The sequence below is a fragment of the Pipistrellus kuhlii genome, unplaced genomic scaffold, assembly GCF_014108245.1.
Source record: "Pipistrellus kuhlii isolate mPipKuh1 unplaced genomic scaffold, mPipKuh1.p scaffold_m20_p_2, whole genome shotgun sequence".
Classification (NCBI taxonomy): domain Eukaryota; kingdom Metazoa; phylum Chordata; class Mammalia; order Chiroptera; family Vespertilionidae; genus Pipistrellus; species Pipistrellus kuhlii.
In genome coordinates, this window is record NW_023425515.1 from 125,007,527 (window position 1) to 125,026,748 (window position 19,222).

Genomic DNA, 19,222 nt, shown 5'->3' on the forward strand with positions numbered 1-19,222 from the left:
TTAACAATTGGAAAAAAGAGATGGTAATGTAACTAAAAAGTTGTTAGCATATGTTTTCAGCTTTTTTTATTTTATTTTTTTGCAGGTTAGTATAGTTCAAATAATAAATAAAATTCACTTCTTCTCACTCTGTCATTGGGATAAATAAACCTTGGTTCAGGCATAATAAAATTTCAGCATTTGTCTCAGCGTGGGAATTTGGGTGAAAGTTCATAGAATGTTTTTCTTGAGAAAATTCTGTTGAAATCTGGCTGATTCTGCAGCCAAATTTAAAAAAATTTCACTTGACTCTAATGATTAAACTACTGTTCCTAAATATATCGTATAGGTTTCTAGTCAAGTGGATATGAGTGTATTCAGGATATACACAAACAAATAGGAGCAGGATGCATCATGTTATCCTTATCCTCATGCCAAGTCCTTGTTCTGTGGTGTGGTCTTCTGTGTTCCCAGGTTTGTGCCTGCTAAGGCTTCCAAAGCCAGGAATTGGCTGGGCTAACTCTCACTTGTTAGTCAGATCACCTTTGGTACAGAGGAGTTGATCCAGGTGCCCATAAAGGGGTCTCAGAGTCTGAGCATTAGTGGTCCCATCTTATTGTCTGACTTTCAGTTTTGCATTGATGTAAGTCACAATTTACCTACTGATGCAACTTAGTTATGCAAATCCCAGGACTTGGTGTGCAGATTCAAATAATATATCTTTGCATATCCAGATCTTTTGTGTTCCCTGGTTGTTTTGTTGCTGGCATTAACTCTGGTCCTAATCTGCACTGCCTTCTTGCATTTGATTCACATCTTGTTTACATTTCTCTTCTCAGAGCTTGAGAGTTTCAGTGGGTGCTGGCCAACCATAGTGGTCTCAGGTTCAACTTCTGTGCTTGTGGATTAAGATTGGATACTAACATGTTAGTGAAAAATAATTCATCCAACAAATTTCCAGAAAATGAACTCTTCCTTTGCTATCACTTCTGCCCTTCTTCAGGACATTGCATTGATTCAGATACCAACAATGACATCCCTGAAGTATGGTGGAATTCAGAGCCTCTAAGTCATATAAGAGAAATTTAAGCTGTGTTGAGTACCATTTTATGTCTAATACTAGAGGCCCAGTGCACGAAAATTCATGCACTAGAGGGGGGAGTCCCCATTTCACAGTCCAGGAGCTCTCAGGGGCGGGAGGTGACCTGGTGATCAGGGGAAGGCAGAGTCCCCGTTACACCTGTGCTGCTGCCATTGCTGGCAGCGCAAGCCTTGGTTGGCCCTGGTTACCTGAGCCTTGGGCAGCCTTGGGCAACTGGGCAGCTGCCATCCGAGGCTTGCCTGTGCCTCTGGCCCACCCTGGGTACTGGGAAGCCAACATTTGAGGCTTGTCTGTGCCCCAGCTGGCTCTGGGTGGCTGGGAGGCTGAGGAGACTGGGGGACTCGAGAGGCAGGCACATGGAGTGGCTGGGCTTGCTGCCTGGGCAGGGCTGAGGGAACTGGATGCTGCCATCTTGTGGCTGTGGGCACCGCCATCTTTGAGGGCATGGCAATCAATTAGCATATTTCCTTTTTATTGGCTGTGGCGCCACCATCTTTGTGAGAGCATGATGGTCAATTAGCATATACCCTCTTTATTAGATAGGGTATCTTAGTGTTCTGGTTCTTTGAAAACTGGTGATGGATGAATAATATACTGTATGTGCTTATTCTTTATTAACTAGGCTGTTTGATTAATCTACATAAGAATTGTAAGAAACTGGTTAAAACAGTTTAGCCTTGCTGGGAGATCTTCTGGAGCAATGAATAAGAGTAGGGCATTTTATTTTGAGTTGCTTAAACCTACTATTGATATGAGCAATATTTAATTCTGAACCTAATTTATAAGCAGCTGTAAAGGGGAACTGGATGCTTGGGGTACAGTAGAAAAAAGGAGAATTTTCAAGGTATTTTTGGTGTATCTTTGGAACTTTGAACTATGTGACTATATTTTACCTAGTGGAAACAGGAGAATGAATGGAAAGAAAAAAGGGAGGGAAGAAAGAAACACTTATAGGGAACAATACATCAATTAAGTAATATTTCTAAGTCATGTGCTTCTATAAAGCACTTTGCAAATCGCTTGGTAGATAAAAGTATATGTGAAAGGAACTCTTCAGGGATTCCTATACATGGCTCTTCAACAACCCCATAAAGTAAGATTGCTGTCTACACTTTATAGGTGAAATAATGGAAGCTGTTAATGGTAAAGCTGGAAGCTGGCCCAGGTGTGTCTGACTAACACTGTGCCATGCTGCTATCTTGGTTGGCTTGGGCTATTATAAGGAAATATTGCAGACTGTGTGGCTTAAACAAAAAACATTTCTCATAGTCCTGGAGGCTGGGAAATTCAATAGCAAGGTATTGGATTGGGCAGATTCAGTGTCTGGTAAGGGTCCTCTTCATGCTTGTACATGGCTGCCTTCTTACTATATCCTCACTTAGGAAAGGGGGGGGGGAGATAGATAGATAGATAGATAGATAGATAGATAGATAGATAGAGATTGAGAGATTGAGATCAATATCTGCTCTCTTCATCCCCTTTTAAGAGCACCATTCCCATCATGGGGACTCTACCCTTATGATCTCCCTCAACCCCAATTACCTCTCAAAGGCTCTACCTCCAAATATAATTACATTGGAGATTAGGGTTTTAACATGGATTTTGGGATTCATTCAGTTCATAGCACTGCCTCTCCATTAAAGATATGGCATAAAGGATCTGTAAGTATTCTCTGATATTAACTTACTGATCAGGACTGGCCCTGAGCAAAATTGCCATGTACAGGAAATTTGACGGCGGCAGTCTATAGTTTCCATCCTCTCAATCCCTTTCCCTCCCGTTGCCACGTTTTCTCCTTCTTTTTGTCCTCTTTCTTTTTCTTGGTCTACAAAAGCCTTGAAGCTTTCAAAATATTATTCCATCCATCCATCCATCCATCCATCCATCCATCCACTTACCCACCAAATTGACCCATCCATTTACCTACCTACTATGCACCCACCATGCACCCACTCATTCAGATATCATTGAGCAACTATTGCATGTCAAGACTGGACTGCGTGCTGGGGATACAAAGTTAAACACATGGACATGGTTTCTGCCATCATGTAGTTTGAGAGAAACAGAGGTGTCTACCAGGAATGTAGAAATTCGTTTGGGGAACTCTACACTCTATTCGTAGGTCCCTTGTAGAGGCTCACCAGGCCCTCTAAGTTCCCTGAGATATCTGGTAGTTAGAGTTTTTTTTTTTTTAATTCTTGAATATGAAATCATTGTCCCTTCTGTGTGTATGTGTGTGTGTTTTAAAATTTATTTGTTTTTGTTTCTTGAAACTCACAGAACATTCATTAACAAACCTCACAGAGAGAATCTTTGGACAAAGATTTATTTTGGAAATAATGATTCTAAATATTTCTTTCATGAAGATTCAGTAACTTCACAATTAAATGTGTAATCTGCTACAAAATAATATTTGAATTTAAGTGGTGAGCTTTAGTCCAAAGAAGAAATGTGAGGGACTGTAGATATTGTGACGTGACTTGCAGTGTAAGGACTGGACCAGCATAAACCTTTCTATGTGTCTCACGTCATATAAGGTAGCAGCTCACATCAGCCCTGAAAAGACTGGCCCAACACAAACAATGACAATAACAATAAAAACAAAAAACATGGGATCATAATGAGGTGGAACAGCAATGTGAAAGAGTGCAGTAAAATAAAGACAGTGTAAGCAGGAGGCTATGAAGATCAGCTAGGAAGATAAATACTGTTGGGCTGACAGTGGCCCTTCAGAAGCCCACAAAATCATTTGAGAGCATCTGAGAGAAGTCAGGGGAGCCTCATCCAGTACTGGCTCAGGCGACAGAGACCACGTTCCCTGAACTCTGGTAGAAGGATTCTTGATGCCACACAGTTAGCATTTACTTAGGTGGCTTTGCTGGTTTTCAGTAATTCCAGTTTCATCCATAATCACTCTGCCTCCCCAAGGAGACTACGTGTCTGGGGCTGGATAGTGGCACCCCAAAGAGATTAGGTCCTAATATGTGAAAACTAAATGTTATCAATTAAGGAAACTGGTCTTTGCAGGTATGATTAAATTAAGGATCTTGACAAGGAAATCATCCCTTGGGCCCTAAATCCAATCACAAGTGCCCTTATAAGAGAGAGGTAAAAGAGAGTTAATCCCTACAGAGCAGTGCAGAAGGTGATGTGAAGAGATGACGGAGATTGGAGTGATGTGGCCACATACTAAGGAATCCCAGCAGCCACCACAAACCAGAAGAAACAAGAACCAATTCTTCCCCCAGAGCAAGCATGTCAAACTCAAAAGCTAACACAGGCCAAATAAGAGGCATGTGGCCTGTGGGCCATGAGTTTGACATGCTTGTCCCAAAGCCTCTGAAAGCCACATGGTCTATCGACACTGTGACTCTGGACATCTGGCCTCCAGATCAAACGTGAGGGAATACATTTCTATAGTTTTAAGCCATAGAGTTGGTGATGATTTGTCACAACAGCCCTAGGACACTGACACAGGTGTGTACTCTCTTAGAGCCGGTCGAGGTCTCCTCTGTACTTGGCCAGTACTCTATATGCAGAATTCTGCACATAGCAGGCACTCAGCTACTTGAGTACTCAGATTGACTTCACTAGTTTAGCAATTCAGAGCCTGAAGATTTGTATTTAAAATTTTATTTGAAGAGAAGTGAGACCAGCAAGAACTTAGTATTCATTTGTGAAAGAAGAAATTAATGCCCCCGAGGCTTACTCTCTCATGAGTTTATTGCATCTTGAAGCTTAGATTTACGCCATCTTTTAATGTAACAATTCCTCTGCTTTGCTGGAATATTAATACCACTAAGAAGACTTTATCTAGCAGAACAAGAAAAGTGAGTCATTCCAGGCAGTGGTTTGACATCTTAATTAGCAGGACCTGGCTGCTTCCTTTCTCTTCTCTCCACTGACAGTATCTAAATGACAGTGTACTGGGATTTCTGGATCAAACACAAAATGTCTTCTGCTCAAATCTTCCATGAAATGCAATTTTGCAACTAAGAGCTTGGTTCTTACTCAAGCAAAACCTTTAGTGCATTAACTGGGACTAGCTGATTGGGAACTGCAGGATCTTGTTCTATGGGAAACATAAAGTTTGTTTTTACATAGAGAGAGGCTGCATAAAATAATCTGGAATCCCAGCTCAGTAGATTGGCCTGGTAGTGAACATTATTCTTTCCAATATTATGGCATTTATTATGGGCATTTTGTTTTTCTCTCAAAGGGAAACATGGTCTCCTCTATACCATTCCTCTAAGATCTGTTCCATTGTAAAACAAGTAGGAGTTAAAATAAATTGCTAGAACATTTAACACCCCCCCCCCATTGAATTGTACTTGTATTTGCATGATTACCATAGCTTTTGATTAAGATTGAAATTGACATTAGACAATGTTAACTTTAAGACAGCCCACCTTATATGTCCAGTTAATGAAATACTTGGATTGTTGTTGGTACCATTCCCTTCTCTCTGTGTCATATTTTCACTATACTCTGAAAATACCATTTGCATATAGTTCCTGACTTACGATGCTGTGACCTAAGGTTTCTTGATTTTATGAGATTTGTAAAATTGTCACATATTCAGAAATTGTACAGCTAATATTCTACTGTGTTGCCAGTATTGTTTGGACATTGTGTTGTGTGTTTTCACATCCCATCATGTCTCCAAAATGCCCATTTGTGTCTCCTGCTTTAGGTAGGAGGAAGAAGAAGAGGGCAATTGATGAAACTCAACTGCCCAATTGTGGGCTAATGTAAGTGTTCTGGGCATGCTTTAAGGTAGGCGAGGCTTAGCTACAAAGTTTGGTAGGTTAGGTGTTGTAAATACATTTTTTATTTATGATATTTCAGTTTTCTGTGGCTTTATTGAGATATAACCTAATAAATCGAGGAGCATCTGTAGTTCTTTCTGCTAATAGCTATAGCCTTATCACCAAAGTATTAAGTGGTGTTATTGGGATCTTACCTTAAAAGGGTCACTATAAAAGAGACAGGCCCATGTACCCAACATGGTATTGACATGGTATTCTTTTACCAGAGACATAGCAGTTGCTCAATAAATAACTATTTGACTGAATGCATTAGTAACTGAATAATGATTAAAATCCACAAGTTTTAATGTCATCAACGCCTTAACTAGAAGTTTAGGTGTCCTAGACTCACCCAACTCTTCTTGTAGTGAAGAAGAGCACAGAAGAGCATTTTTAACACTTTCAGTGCTCTCCAAAAGAAATAGGATGTGAGCCACAAAAGTAAGCCATGTATGTAATTTTAACTTTTTAGTAAATTATTTATAGTGATATATTTTATTCAATTTAAAATATTAAAATATAATTTCAACATGTGATCAAAATAAAAATTATTAATGAGATATTTTACATTCTTTAGTATCTAAAATTCTGTGTGTATCTTCCACTGAGAGTACATCCCAATTTGGCCTAACCTCATTTTAAGAGCTCAAAAGCCACATGTGGCTAGGGGCTGCCATATTGGATAGCGCATGTTTGTACCATCTGGAGGCTCCTATTTTAAAACATTATTCTAGCTAACGATGTAAAATTTGGATTTTATAAGCTATTGAATAGGATACATGTATAGTCCTGTCAGTGAATTGGTACAAAAATCATATCAGCTATGCAATTGAAACAAAATTAACAAAATAAAAATTCATCACTTAGAGATATGTAATACCCTCTAAATTTTAGGGTCTCTGACCAAGCTTCTATTAATCCAGGATTTAGATTTTTCTCCTATGCTATTGTTGGACAAGTTACTTATTTTCTTTTAGGCCTCAGCTTCCTCTTCTGTAAAATGGGATAAATTTGCTTCAATGTATAGCAATAACCTTTGCAAAGGGTTTAATGCTGAAACACTCAGTTCTCATTGTTAGCTGAAATTACACTAAGTGGCCAGATTATTATGATCTCTGAACACATAATAATCTGGCCACTCACTGTATATCCTATATAATAAAAGGCTAATATGCAAATTGTCCCTTTGACCAGGAATTTGACCAGGAGGCAGGCCAGCCAACTACCTATGTCTCCTCTCCCTGTCCAGACTGGCCAGACCCCACCCATGCACAAATTCATGCACAAATTCATGCACAAATTCATGCACACACACACACACACACACACACACACACACACTGAGTGGTCAGATTATTATGCATTCAGAGATCATAATAATCTGGCCACTCAGTGTAGTTCTTAGTATTTTCTTTTGCATTTAAAACTCTGGAAAAAGTGGGTGATTCTCTGCTATATTAGCTAATCTTTTCATAATATTTTTTCCCCCCAACGTCAACTCTCCTCATGTTAAGAACTTGATGTGATTATTGATGAAAATAAGATAATTGACATTTAAAAAAAACAGTTCAACTTGGGCTGCTTCAGGTAGTTCCTGTACAAGGGGGTGTAGAAGGTGTCAAGAAATACAAATTTACATGTAGGCAAACTTGGGAGACCCTAAGTTAACTTTTTAAAATATATTTTTTATCAGATTAATAAATATGTTAATATCAGAGAGGAAGGGAGAGGGAGATAGAAACATCAATGATGAGAATCACAGATCAGCTGCCTCCTGCATGTCCCCTACTGAGGATCAAGCCCACAACCCAGGCATGTGCCCTTGACTGGAATCGAACCTGGGACCCTTTGGTTCACAGGCTGATGCTCTATTCACTGAGCCAAACCAGCTGGAGCCTTAGTTAACTTTCTGTGAATTGAATTTGCACACTCCATTAGTGCATTTCCATTAAACATATACCAATATCAAGTCAATATTTATGATCTAGTGGGGAAAGGTGATAACGATAGAAAATTGATTACAGATACAGCTAGGCTGATTATTCTTCCTAAGGCCTATTTCACCCTCTGCTGACTTTACAAATTTGGGGAATGTGAAATTTATGATAGGGAATTGTTTTTAACCATTGTTTATTTACTTTGCTTTGGATAAGGATGAAACAAATAATAAGAAATGATTAGAGATGTTTGCTAAAATATTTTTTCAGTATTGTATCATCTAAGTTTGGTCAAATACTTTTCTCTTTGTTCATAAATAATACTAGAGGCCCAGTGCATGAAAATTTATGCACTGGGTGGGGATCCCTCAGCCTGCCCTGACCCCTCTCACAGTCCAGGAGTCCTCAGAGGTGGGAGGTGACCTGGTGATCAGAAGGAAGGTGACATCCCCATGACACCTCTGCTGCTGCCACTGCTGGTAGTGCAAGCCTCAGCTGGTTACCTGAGCCTCAGGTGGCCCTGGGCAGATGGGAAGCTACTATCCAAGGCTCGCCTGCACCTTTGGCCAGCCCTAGGCAGCTGGGCAGCCACGATCTGAGGCTTGCCTATGCCTCAGGCTGGCCCTGGCTGGGGGGTGAGGGGTCTAGGGGACTCCGGAGGTAGGCAGGTGGAGTGGCTGGACCTGCTTGGGGGTGGGCTTGGCCATGGCACACGCCTGCCACCCGGGTGGGGCTGAGGGGCCTGGGTGCCACCATCTTGTGGCTGTCGATGCTGCCATCTTTGAGGGTGTGACAGTCAATTAGCATATCCCCTCCTTATTGGCTGTGGATGCCTCCATCTTTGTGAGGGCAAGATGGTCAATTAGCATATTTCCTCTTTATTAGATAGGATAAATTGTATGAAGTATAGACTTCCTCTTACACTTGCTAAACATTTTTTGTATAACTTAAGTGTTTTTATGGACTCACTGATTCTAAGTACGATGATCTTTGTGATAAAAGTGGGTGACCACCAGATATCTGTTCTTGGGAATCCAAAGTCAGTTTGCTGTTGCTTTTACTATTAATTAAGCAGTCTTTTATCCTCCTTTAATTGTTGGCAGAAAAATACTTATCAAGGGAAGAATTTATAATTTCAACAATACTTGACAAAACCATGACAGATTTAGTGAGAATGTTATAATAATTGAGGCTGGCGCTGATTAAGATTCTTCTATTTCCCATTTAAAAAAAAAAACACACCTTTGTTTGGGTTGTATCAAACTTTGGCTCACAGACAGTTATACTTTGGAAAGAATTGTTAATTCTGTGGTTGAAAACAGAACTCTAAAAGGCCTTAGTAAAAGCAAGATACTTTAGCTAAATATTATATTTTCAAATAAGTAAATAAATAGAATTCTTTTTCTTGTTTTCATCCTTATGTAAATTGAAAAAATATACTAAAATACACAAAACTGGCCCTTGTATATTTTATTTTGCATAACGCAGATAACTATTTAGTTGAAACGTTCATTTAAATGGAGAAAATGGAGCCACTCTTAGCTTTTCTCAAAATGTTGCTGTGAAACCCTGGCCAGTGTGGCTCAGTTGGTTGAGCATTTTCCCATGTACCAAAAGGTTACCAGTTCAATTTGTGGTCAGGGCACATACCCATGTTGTGGGTTTGATCCCTGGTCAGGGTGCATGCAGGAGGCAACTGATAGATATTTCTATTTCACATTGATGTTTCTCTCTTCCTCCCTTTCTCTTCCTCTTACTCTAAAATCAATAAAAGCATAAAAATAAAATCTTGCTGTGAAAATATTTGGATACTAATGATGGAGATTCTAGATCACTATGAATGCAATGGTTTTCCTTTTATCTGAATCATTGGTCGTAAAAGCCATATTTTTTAATGGGTGAAAGTTAGCAAACCTAATGTATTTCTTTTGAGAGAGATCAGTCTGAGAAACCATTTGCTCTGAGATCAAGGGCATTGGACATATTTTCTGACCTTTGCTTTACCTAGCTGTCCTTAATGGAAATGTTGGAAACTGTTCTCTGACAGAGGATAAAGTCTGTCTGATTTTGCACTGCACTTTATCTGTGTAGAACTTCTGGAACAAGTTGTATTCCTGTAGTGTTGTTGAGGGGTGGATGAGGTGGGTGCATATTTTCCCTCCTGTGGAAATAAGATAATCACTCTGTAGTGTTTCTCTGAGTCAGGAAGCAGTTACAAAGTGATAGATATCATATCTAGCTTAAGAAAAGTGGGTTATTTTATTTAGGGGGAAAAGGAGAAAGGAGAGGTGGTGACTTGAAAATAGAAATATTTGTTTTTCTCTGTCTACATAAAAATCTAGTGTTTCATTAACTTTGTAAAGAAACCTAATGGGCTTGGTGTGATGGACACACAATACAGTATACAGATGATATATTATAGAATGGTATACTTGGAACCTATATACTTTTATTAACCAATTTCATTCCAATAAATTCAATAAAAATGTAAATAAATAAAAACAACAACAAAGTGGAAGGGTGGGTATTCAGCTTTATTTTTGTATTTAGTGTTCAGCTACTCATATGAGATAGTGCAAAAAATTAAATGGCATATACCAACATTAAAAAAAAGAAAACCTAAAACATGTGAACTACTGTCCTATCTTGAGATTGTGCTTTTTAAACCATTGTTTTAACTTTGTTAGGTCATTTGCTGGGAATAGAGTAATTTTCCTCTTTTGGCCTAAGCCCTTAATCATTTGATAAGACACCTTTCATCAAGGAAGCAAAAGGCAGGTCTAGCCAATATTTTCAAACCCAGGAAAATATTTATTTTATGAAATATTTTAACTGATGGGTTAGCAGGAAATCCTGGGATAAGATAATTTCCTTTATGCTAATGAGAAACTATATCTCAGTACCTTTATAGAGAGCTTTTGTTTTCATTTTATGATTACAGACTCTGGATTGAAGATTCACTTTTTATTCTAAATGATGATGTTAAATATTTAGGGATACTTGGTGTATTTCATAATTTAACAATAGTAACTGTGAGTATAGAGCCCTAAACATCAGTTTTTATTGGGCCAATAAAGTTTTATTTACTTGCTCTTAAAAGTTTACTTCAAAAGCCCTATCAATAGGGTGAATAAAGAGATTTAACACAGATTTCAAATATTTTTCTTTGAAATGGGGCCAGGGCCAATTTATTTACTCCTTTCATGGCGATGAGCTCTGAAAGCATTCCAGTTGGTGTTATTAACATTGCTTGTCACTCTGAGGTGTGGGTTCATTCTGGAGCAGCTTCTTGGGTTTGAGAGAGGTGACTGGTTCTTTCCACCATAGCTGCATGATTTGTCAAATGGGTTAGTTATAGGGCTTGGCCCTACTATGCAGACTGTGCCCATTCTTGCTGTTATGATCATCCAAGGGAAAGTGGCATCCGATTTTTATCAAATATATTTTTACTGACTTTAAAGAGAGAGGGGAAGAAAGAAACATTGATGTGAGAGAGAAACTTTGATTGGATGCCTCCAAATGCACCCTGATCAGGAATCGGACTTAGAACCTGAGTATGTGCCCTGACCGGGAATCAAACTAGTGACCTTTCAGTGCATGGGATACTCAACCAACTGAACCACACTGGCCAGGGCTTCAGGTTGTTTTTTATTTTGTTTTGTTTTATTATTATTATTATTATTATTATTATTATTATTATTATTTTATTTCAGAGGAGAAGGGAGAGGGACAGAGAGACATTGATTGGCTGCCTCCTGCAGGTCTCCTAGTTGGGGGAGTGGGGGTTGAGCCCGCAACCTGGGCATGTGCCCTCAGTAAGAATCAAACCTGGGACCTTTTAGTCCATAGGCCAACACTCTATCCTAGGGGTGTCGAACTCAATCAGAGAAGCGGCCAAAATCTAAAATCCAGCCTAAATCGCGGGCCGAATGGTTTACTGAACAGTCATAAACTGTCATTGTGATAGAAACGCAGCGGAGTGCAGTGATGACAGCGCGGTGCGGGCCACATTGCAAGGCCTGGCGGGACGGATTTGGCCCGCGGGCCTTGTGTTTGACACATGTGCTCTATCCACTGAGCCAAACTGGCTACGGCCATCAGATTGTTTTTATAAGTTCTTAATTTATTAATCTTCTCATGAAAAATATGCACAGTTACCTAGTAAGGTCACTGAATAATTTTTATTCCTTTGTTGTCCAATCTCCAGCTCACTTTTACCAGCACCAAAATTGGCCCTTGCAGCCCCCTGACTTTTCTTTTTGCTCTTTTGTTCCTTTCGCTGTTTTCTTGAGGTTTCTTCTCATACAGGCCATGTTTTGCAAGTTGATTTTCGAGTTCATTTTTCTCTGTGTAATCCAAGGAATGATAAATCATGCCAAAGGCAGTGGTCTTGACACCATCAAAATGGGTTCTGAATCCAAACACAAAGATGACATCTTGTGGTGGTCTTGTACATGTTGGTTAGTTTTCCAGGAAATCTGTCTTAGGTACTGTTGCCTTCCCAGAGTGAAGGACATCCACGATCATTTGTTTCTGTTGAAGTAGTCGGTTGGTCGTGAACATCGTGATTCAGATACTTATTGAGTTGTTCATGATGGCAGCCAACATCCAAGTAGCCAGGAAGGAAAAGAGAGCCACTCTTCATCACCAAATCATATCAATGCTCACAGGAGGACACCAGCAACTGGGGCATGGGTAATATTTCTGATTAGTAGAGTTGAAATTTCCCTGAAAGGCTTGCTTCCTCTCTGAGGTGGAGAATGTCCCACCGGCGGGCTGTGTAAGGCCCAAGAAATCATTTGGACTGTCCCTGCCATAGCAGTAGGGGTGAGTTAATTAAATGTTTGACCAATTATAGCAGGCTAATTTTTAAATTGATAATTTTGTATGGCCCGTGAATGATGTTATAAATTCCCAAATGCCCTTGGCAGAAAAAAGGGTCTCCACCCCTGCTACAGTTTATCATGGAAGAACTGGTCAGGTACTTACCTTTTTGAGCACTGGAGACTTGCAATAAAATGACTTACGGATGTTGAATATCCTATAATAAGTGCATTCCAATGGGCTAATGTTTTTGTAGTTATCACTGCATGCTGTAAAAACAAAGCACTCCAACTCCATTAATTATTACAGGCACACAGCATAGGAGTGCCTCCAGGAAGACCCTGGCTTCTAGAGGCAACTAAGCACTTAAGACCTTTGTCTTTTGGCATAGGTGGTCTGTGTTCCTGAAATAGAAATTCTATGAGCAGGAGCACTGGATTAATTTTGGTTAATATTTGGTTCTACAAAATTTAATTATATATTTAATTTTAAAAAGCCACATTGGCAAAGTAATCTGTGCAAACATGTATCCAGATTAACAGGGTGGTTTTTACACGCCTCCCCTCCCCCTGACACACACACTTTTAAGAAAGGACAGTAAGGGTGTGGGCTACTGGCCAGTGTTAGAAAGTAATTGAGTGTACCTGAACTACTTCCAACACTGAAAGCTTTTACCTCCTAAGCAATTTGGACTCTTCTGTGTATTTCACATGGTTTCTAGGGATGTCTGATAGCCTCTAATTCCACAGATAGTGGCTATTGAATATTAAAAACACACGCCTGCAAACATTTTAGAACACTGCGATGTAGACTCCTTGGCTATTGCATGCTGGGTGTGTGTAGCTGCAAGAGTCCCTCTTTAATTACAGGCTTGACATTTCTAGGACTAACCATGGACGATGCAGTTGTGAATCACTTCTTCCCATGCCGAAATGCCAAGCTTCTGCTTTGTAGCACTGAAGATGCAGTCCAACTGAGCAGCTGCTATTCTCAGGACCGCTATTTTTGGCCTCCATCACCTTGCTGATACAGCATTTGTATAATAAAAATGGACCTCTGCACCTCTTTAAAGTGCTTTACATTTAGACAAATTTATGTTTCATCAAAAGGTTAACCCTGACAAATAGTTGTAAATCATTTCTGGAAGGTCTGCTATAGGTGCAGTTGAATTAATTCTATACTATGCGTGGCCACACGGATATTTGAGGAAGGATTTTCTCATTTTCTGTGGTAAAAGTAGAAGCAGGAGACGAGGGGTGCTCACAGTGGGACCAGGATCTTTGCCCTCCTGGGCAGATAAATGATGTTTGTGGGAGGTTAGATTAGCTCTTCAGTATTCCTCATGGCAGCACTCTGCTGCCTAGTGTAATCCTTTTATTTCTGTCTTTGTGACTTTTTTCCCTCTTCAGTTTCTCTTTTTAGTGGGAAGGTAAAACCCCTATTCATTTATCTTCTGGAAGGAAGTTTTCTTTGTGTTTTCATGACAGGCAATGCTCATACCCATTGTTTCTAGAAACAGGAGGACCTTTTCTCATTTCTCTGCTTTCTGGGTCACACAGACACAAAGAGAGAATGAGACAAAAGTGTGCCTTGAGAGAGGAATATAAATTAGTGTTTCAGACAAACAAAAAAATAAAAGTATTGAATGTATAACTCCAAGAGATGGCTTGATAAGTGGAAGTGATAAATTCTGTATTTGCAGCCCTGGCCTCAGAGGAGCTTACACTTGAGACCCACACACACACACACAACAGGATGGAACAGCAACTCTTGAATAAGTGTGTTGAGGTTTTGGAACTTTCCGAAATGAATGGTGTACTCCTTTGCTAGGGCTGCTATAACGAAGTACTGCAGACTGGTGGCTCAAACAATTGAAATATATTATCTCATAGTTTGGAAGTTGAAAATCCAAGATCAAGGTGTTGGTAAGGTCAGTTTTTTCTGAGATAATAAAAAAAGTGCTCCTCTCCCTGGCTTATAGATGGCTGTCTTTTCTTCAGCATCTTCTCTGCATGTATCTGTGTTCCAGTTTCCTCTTCCTATAAGAACACCAGTCATATTGAATCAGGGGCCACCCTAATGGCCTCATTTTAACTTAATTGCTTCTGAAAGGCCCTTTCTCCAAATACAGTCACATTCTGAGGTTCTGGGAATTAGGACTTCAACATATGAATTTTGGGGGACACACTTCAACCCATAACAAATGGTTACACTTGATATTAACACGCATACTTCTTTACTCATATCTTTCAACTGTTCTTTCAAGAATCTAAGAAGTCAGAATTTTCAGTGATTTGGTTTCTCTTCAACTCTTATGTGCTAATTATCTGAACATTGCTTTCAGGATTTCACAAATTATAAAATTCTATTACAGTGCTTATCATGGAGTGACTTCTTATTTCTTATTTTCTGGTAAACTTTATTGGTCTGATATTGAATGATATACAGTGAATAAAATAGGAGAAAATTTGAAGGAGAAAGTATTGGCCAGTCCTTATTTAAGGAACATCATCATCATCAAACATTTATTGAATATCTGTCATCTAAGCCTTTGCAGATAGTTCTGAGGTCAATTGATTATTTTTTTCAGTATGCCTGCTGAATTAAGAATTCTTGGGAGAAAAAGAAGGCATGAGAATATCTTCTCTTGGATATATTTATTTATACATTTTGTTAAGTATAACATACATAAAAAAAAGAGCACCAATCTTAAGTGTACAATTTAATGAATTATCACAAAGTAAGCTCCTTGGATTAAGAATGTAGATATCTCCTCTTCTGTACTTAAAACATATATATGTTTTAAGTACAGAAGAGGAGATATCTACATTCTTAATCCAAGAATATATAATTATATATATATATAATTATATATATATATAATTATATATATATATATAATTTTATTCCAGAGAGGTGGGGAGAGACAGAGACAGAAACATCAACAATGAGAGAGAATCATTGATTGGTTGCCTTCTGCATGCCCCACACTGGGGATCAAACCTGTAACCTGGGCATTTGCCCTGACCAGGAATCGAACCCTGATCTCTGGTTCATAGGTCAACACTCAGTCACTGAGCCATGCCAGCCAGGCATCCCTTTCTGTACTTTTGAGTTACTGTTCTTCCCAAGGGTAACTAATGTCAATACTTTTATTGCCATAGATAGAAATTTTCTACTGTTTTTTATTAATATAAGTGGAACTATACACTATCTACTCTATTGTATTTGACTTGTTTTGCTTAACATTTTTGTGAGATTCAGCCATGTTGCTGAGATAGCAGTAGTTTCTTTATTTTCATTGCTGTACAGTTTTCAGTTGTTTGAATATGCCACACTATGTTTATCTATTCTGCCCTTAGTGGACATTGGGTCATTTCCAGTTTTTGACTGTTATGAATAGCATTTCTCTGAACATTCTTAAAATTGTCACTTATTGAACATAGTTGTGTATTTCTTTTGTGAGATAGAGTTGCTGGGTTATAGCATATATTAACCTTTGGTAGATATTGTTGTTATTGATGGGGTTCTCTCTGTGCCCCCCCCCCCCCCATTGCTGGTGGAAGTGGGCTTCTTGGGGTGCTGCTGGATTCAGAATTTCCAAAGGCCCTCATGGGAGGATAAAATATTGTGGAAAGTTTCATATTTGTGGAATTAAACCCCTCATTTCCCATGGCCCCATCTCTTTCCATCTGACCAAGATAAATGTCCCCTTCTGTCTTCAGCAGAGCTAGGATTCAAGCCACTGCCCAAAGCCTCTGCTTCGTATTTGCACAGTTCAGTCCAGCATCAGGCTAGCTTAGTTTGTGTTGACAGCTCCACCCCACACATTGCGTGTGGAGTCTGCATGGTCATGGTCCATGTGGCTTCTAGAACGCATAGCTGTAAAGGGAGCAAAGCAAGAGGAACAAGAAGGAGAGCGAGAGCGAGAGCGAGAGAGAGAGGGAGAGAGAGAGAGAGAATTCCTTTGCCTGCAGATTTTAACCTTCTCAGATTTTAGGAGTTTAAGTGGCTCCACCCCCTATAGCCAATTATATATATATAATTAAAAAAAATATATATTTTATTGATTTTGTACAGAGAGGAAGGGAGAGAGATAGAGAGTTAGAAACATTGATGAGAGAGAGTCATCGATCAGCTGCCTCTTGCACACCCCCTACCGGGGATATGCCCACAACCAAGGTACATGCCCCTGACCGGAATCGAACCCGGGACCCCTCAGTTCCCAAGCTGACGGTCTATCCATTGAGCAAACCGGTCTCGGCCAATTATATTTTTTGTAGGTTAGACTGACTGGCCAGTGATTTCCCTACATCACCAGACTTTACTTCGCATGCGTCCATTTTGCCTTTTGTTGGATCATTTCCCCCAGGCATTTGCAGGGAATGGACCCGTGGTTTCCTGGGGAACATGAAGTTGCAGCTTCCTGGTGAGGCTGCTCAGATGACTATGTTTATAATGTCTGGCTTTCCCTTTGCCCTTTTTCTATTATTAATATTAAAAACTGGCTAATTACAACAGTGACACTGTCAGTTTTCTAAAAATGCTTATGTCAGTTTATACTTCCTTTACTATAAGAGAGTTCTGCTTATTACCATAGCTTTGCTAATATTTGCTACTAGTTCCATCAGTTTTTAGGGTATAGCCATTCTCTTGGGTGAGTACTGGGATCTCTTTGAGATTTTATTTTAAACCAGAGGCCCAGTGCACGAATTTATGCACAATTGGAGTCCAGCCGGCTGACCCTGATGGGGACCCATTAGGCCAGGCCAGTGGGGGAGAGGGGTCACAGATGGTTGGTAGCAGGCCCTGCCCCCAATCAGGGTGTTGGGGGCCGATCAAGGTCTGGATCAGGCTGGTTGGCTGTTGCAGTGTGTATCCTAGCCACCAGTCACTTTGGTTGTTCTGCCACTCCAGTTGCTGGGCTTTTATATACACTCAGTGGCCAGATTAATATGATCTCTGAAAGCATAATAACCTGGTCATTCAGTGTATATCCTAAATAACAAAAGATTAATATGCAAATTGTCCCCTTGATCAGGAGTTCGACCAGCAGGCAGGCTGGCCAACCACCCATGTCCCCTCCCCCTAGTCAGGCTGGTGGGACCCCTTCCATGCATGGATTCATGCACTGGGCCTCTAATATATGCACTGAGTGGCCAGATTATTATGCGTTCAGAGAGCATAATAATCTGGCCACTCAGTGTATATAGGCTAGAGGCCCAGTGCAATTTGTGCATAGGTGGGGTTCCTCTGGGTAACCTGCAGAATCGGGCCGAAACCCACAGTCCCACGCTGCCTGCAGTTCCTACCTGCCACTCCCGCTCATTCTGGCCCCACTGTGCCTACCGCAGGCTTGTGCCCAATCAGTCCAGATCGGGAGAGGCTCCCATTGCAGCAGCATTGCTCGCCAGCATGAACTCTGCATTTGGTGCCCTCCCAAGGGGAGTGGCCTTCGGGATCAGGCTGAAATTGGCTCTCTGACATCCCCTGAGGTGTCCCAAATTGTAAGAGGGTGCAGGCCAGGCCGAGGGACCCCACCGGTGCACAATTGGGCTGGGGAGGGACTGCTGGAGGGCTCCAGGGCATGTCCGACCCCATTTCACTCAGTTGTAATAGGCTGGACCCTAGCAGCAAGATAACCTACCAGTCGGAGCATCTGCTCCCTGGTGGTCAGTGCATGTCATAGTGACTGCTTGACAGGATGACTGCCTCCTGGTGGTCAGTGCATGTGATAGTGAGTGGTTGAGAAGCCTTAGCATATCATTAACATACTATGTTTTGATTGGTTGTTTAGTTGTTCTGTGGTTGGTTTATTTGCATATTACCCTTTTATTATATAGGATTTCCCTGATGACAAATACATTTGAATATCTTGTTATATGTTTTGATCATTCAAATATCTTCATTTGTGAAGTTGTTTAAAGTAATCATGGACATTGAACCATCCCAAAACTCTTCTAAGTCTTAAGTAGGTAATGAATTGATTTTTTCTGCAAATTTTGGTACTTTATTGCTAAGGTGAAGGAGTTGATTTGCTAGAGGAATCTAGGTTTACATTTAATAACAGAATGCTCATTCACTCTTAAGAAGTTTGGAAAATAAATTTATGGACCCAGTTGAGCAATAAATTTATGGTCACCTTAATTATACCCACCATCTTTTCTGAATTATTTAACCGTTTTCTATCTGAAATCACTCGTTTGTTTAGTGTATGGTTGCTGAGCTCTTACTCTATGCCAAGTATTTGGATTAAGTACTGGGAATATAAAGGTACATAAGGTGTCCCTACTTTGAAGGTCCTAAGTATTTTGGAAGGAACAGAGTATAGAAGAATAATTTTACGTGATTTAATCATAGCTCTGTAATCATAACTCTAAATTCCGGTGGAGCTAGATTTCTACAAGAAGAATATCTATGCTAATGAAATGATTTGTTATACCCAGTAACTTGTGTTGATGATTTACAATATGTTTTATGTTACTATTAGCGACTTAGCAATTATATTTGGTCTAAATCATTGAGAAAATTCATTATATGTTTTTCTCTAGCCTTGTGAAGGCATAGTTTAA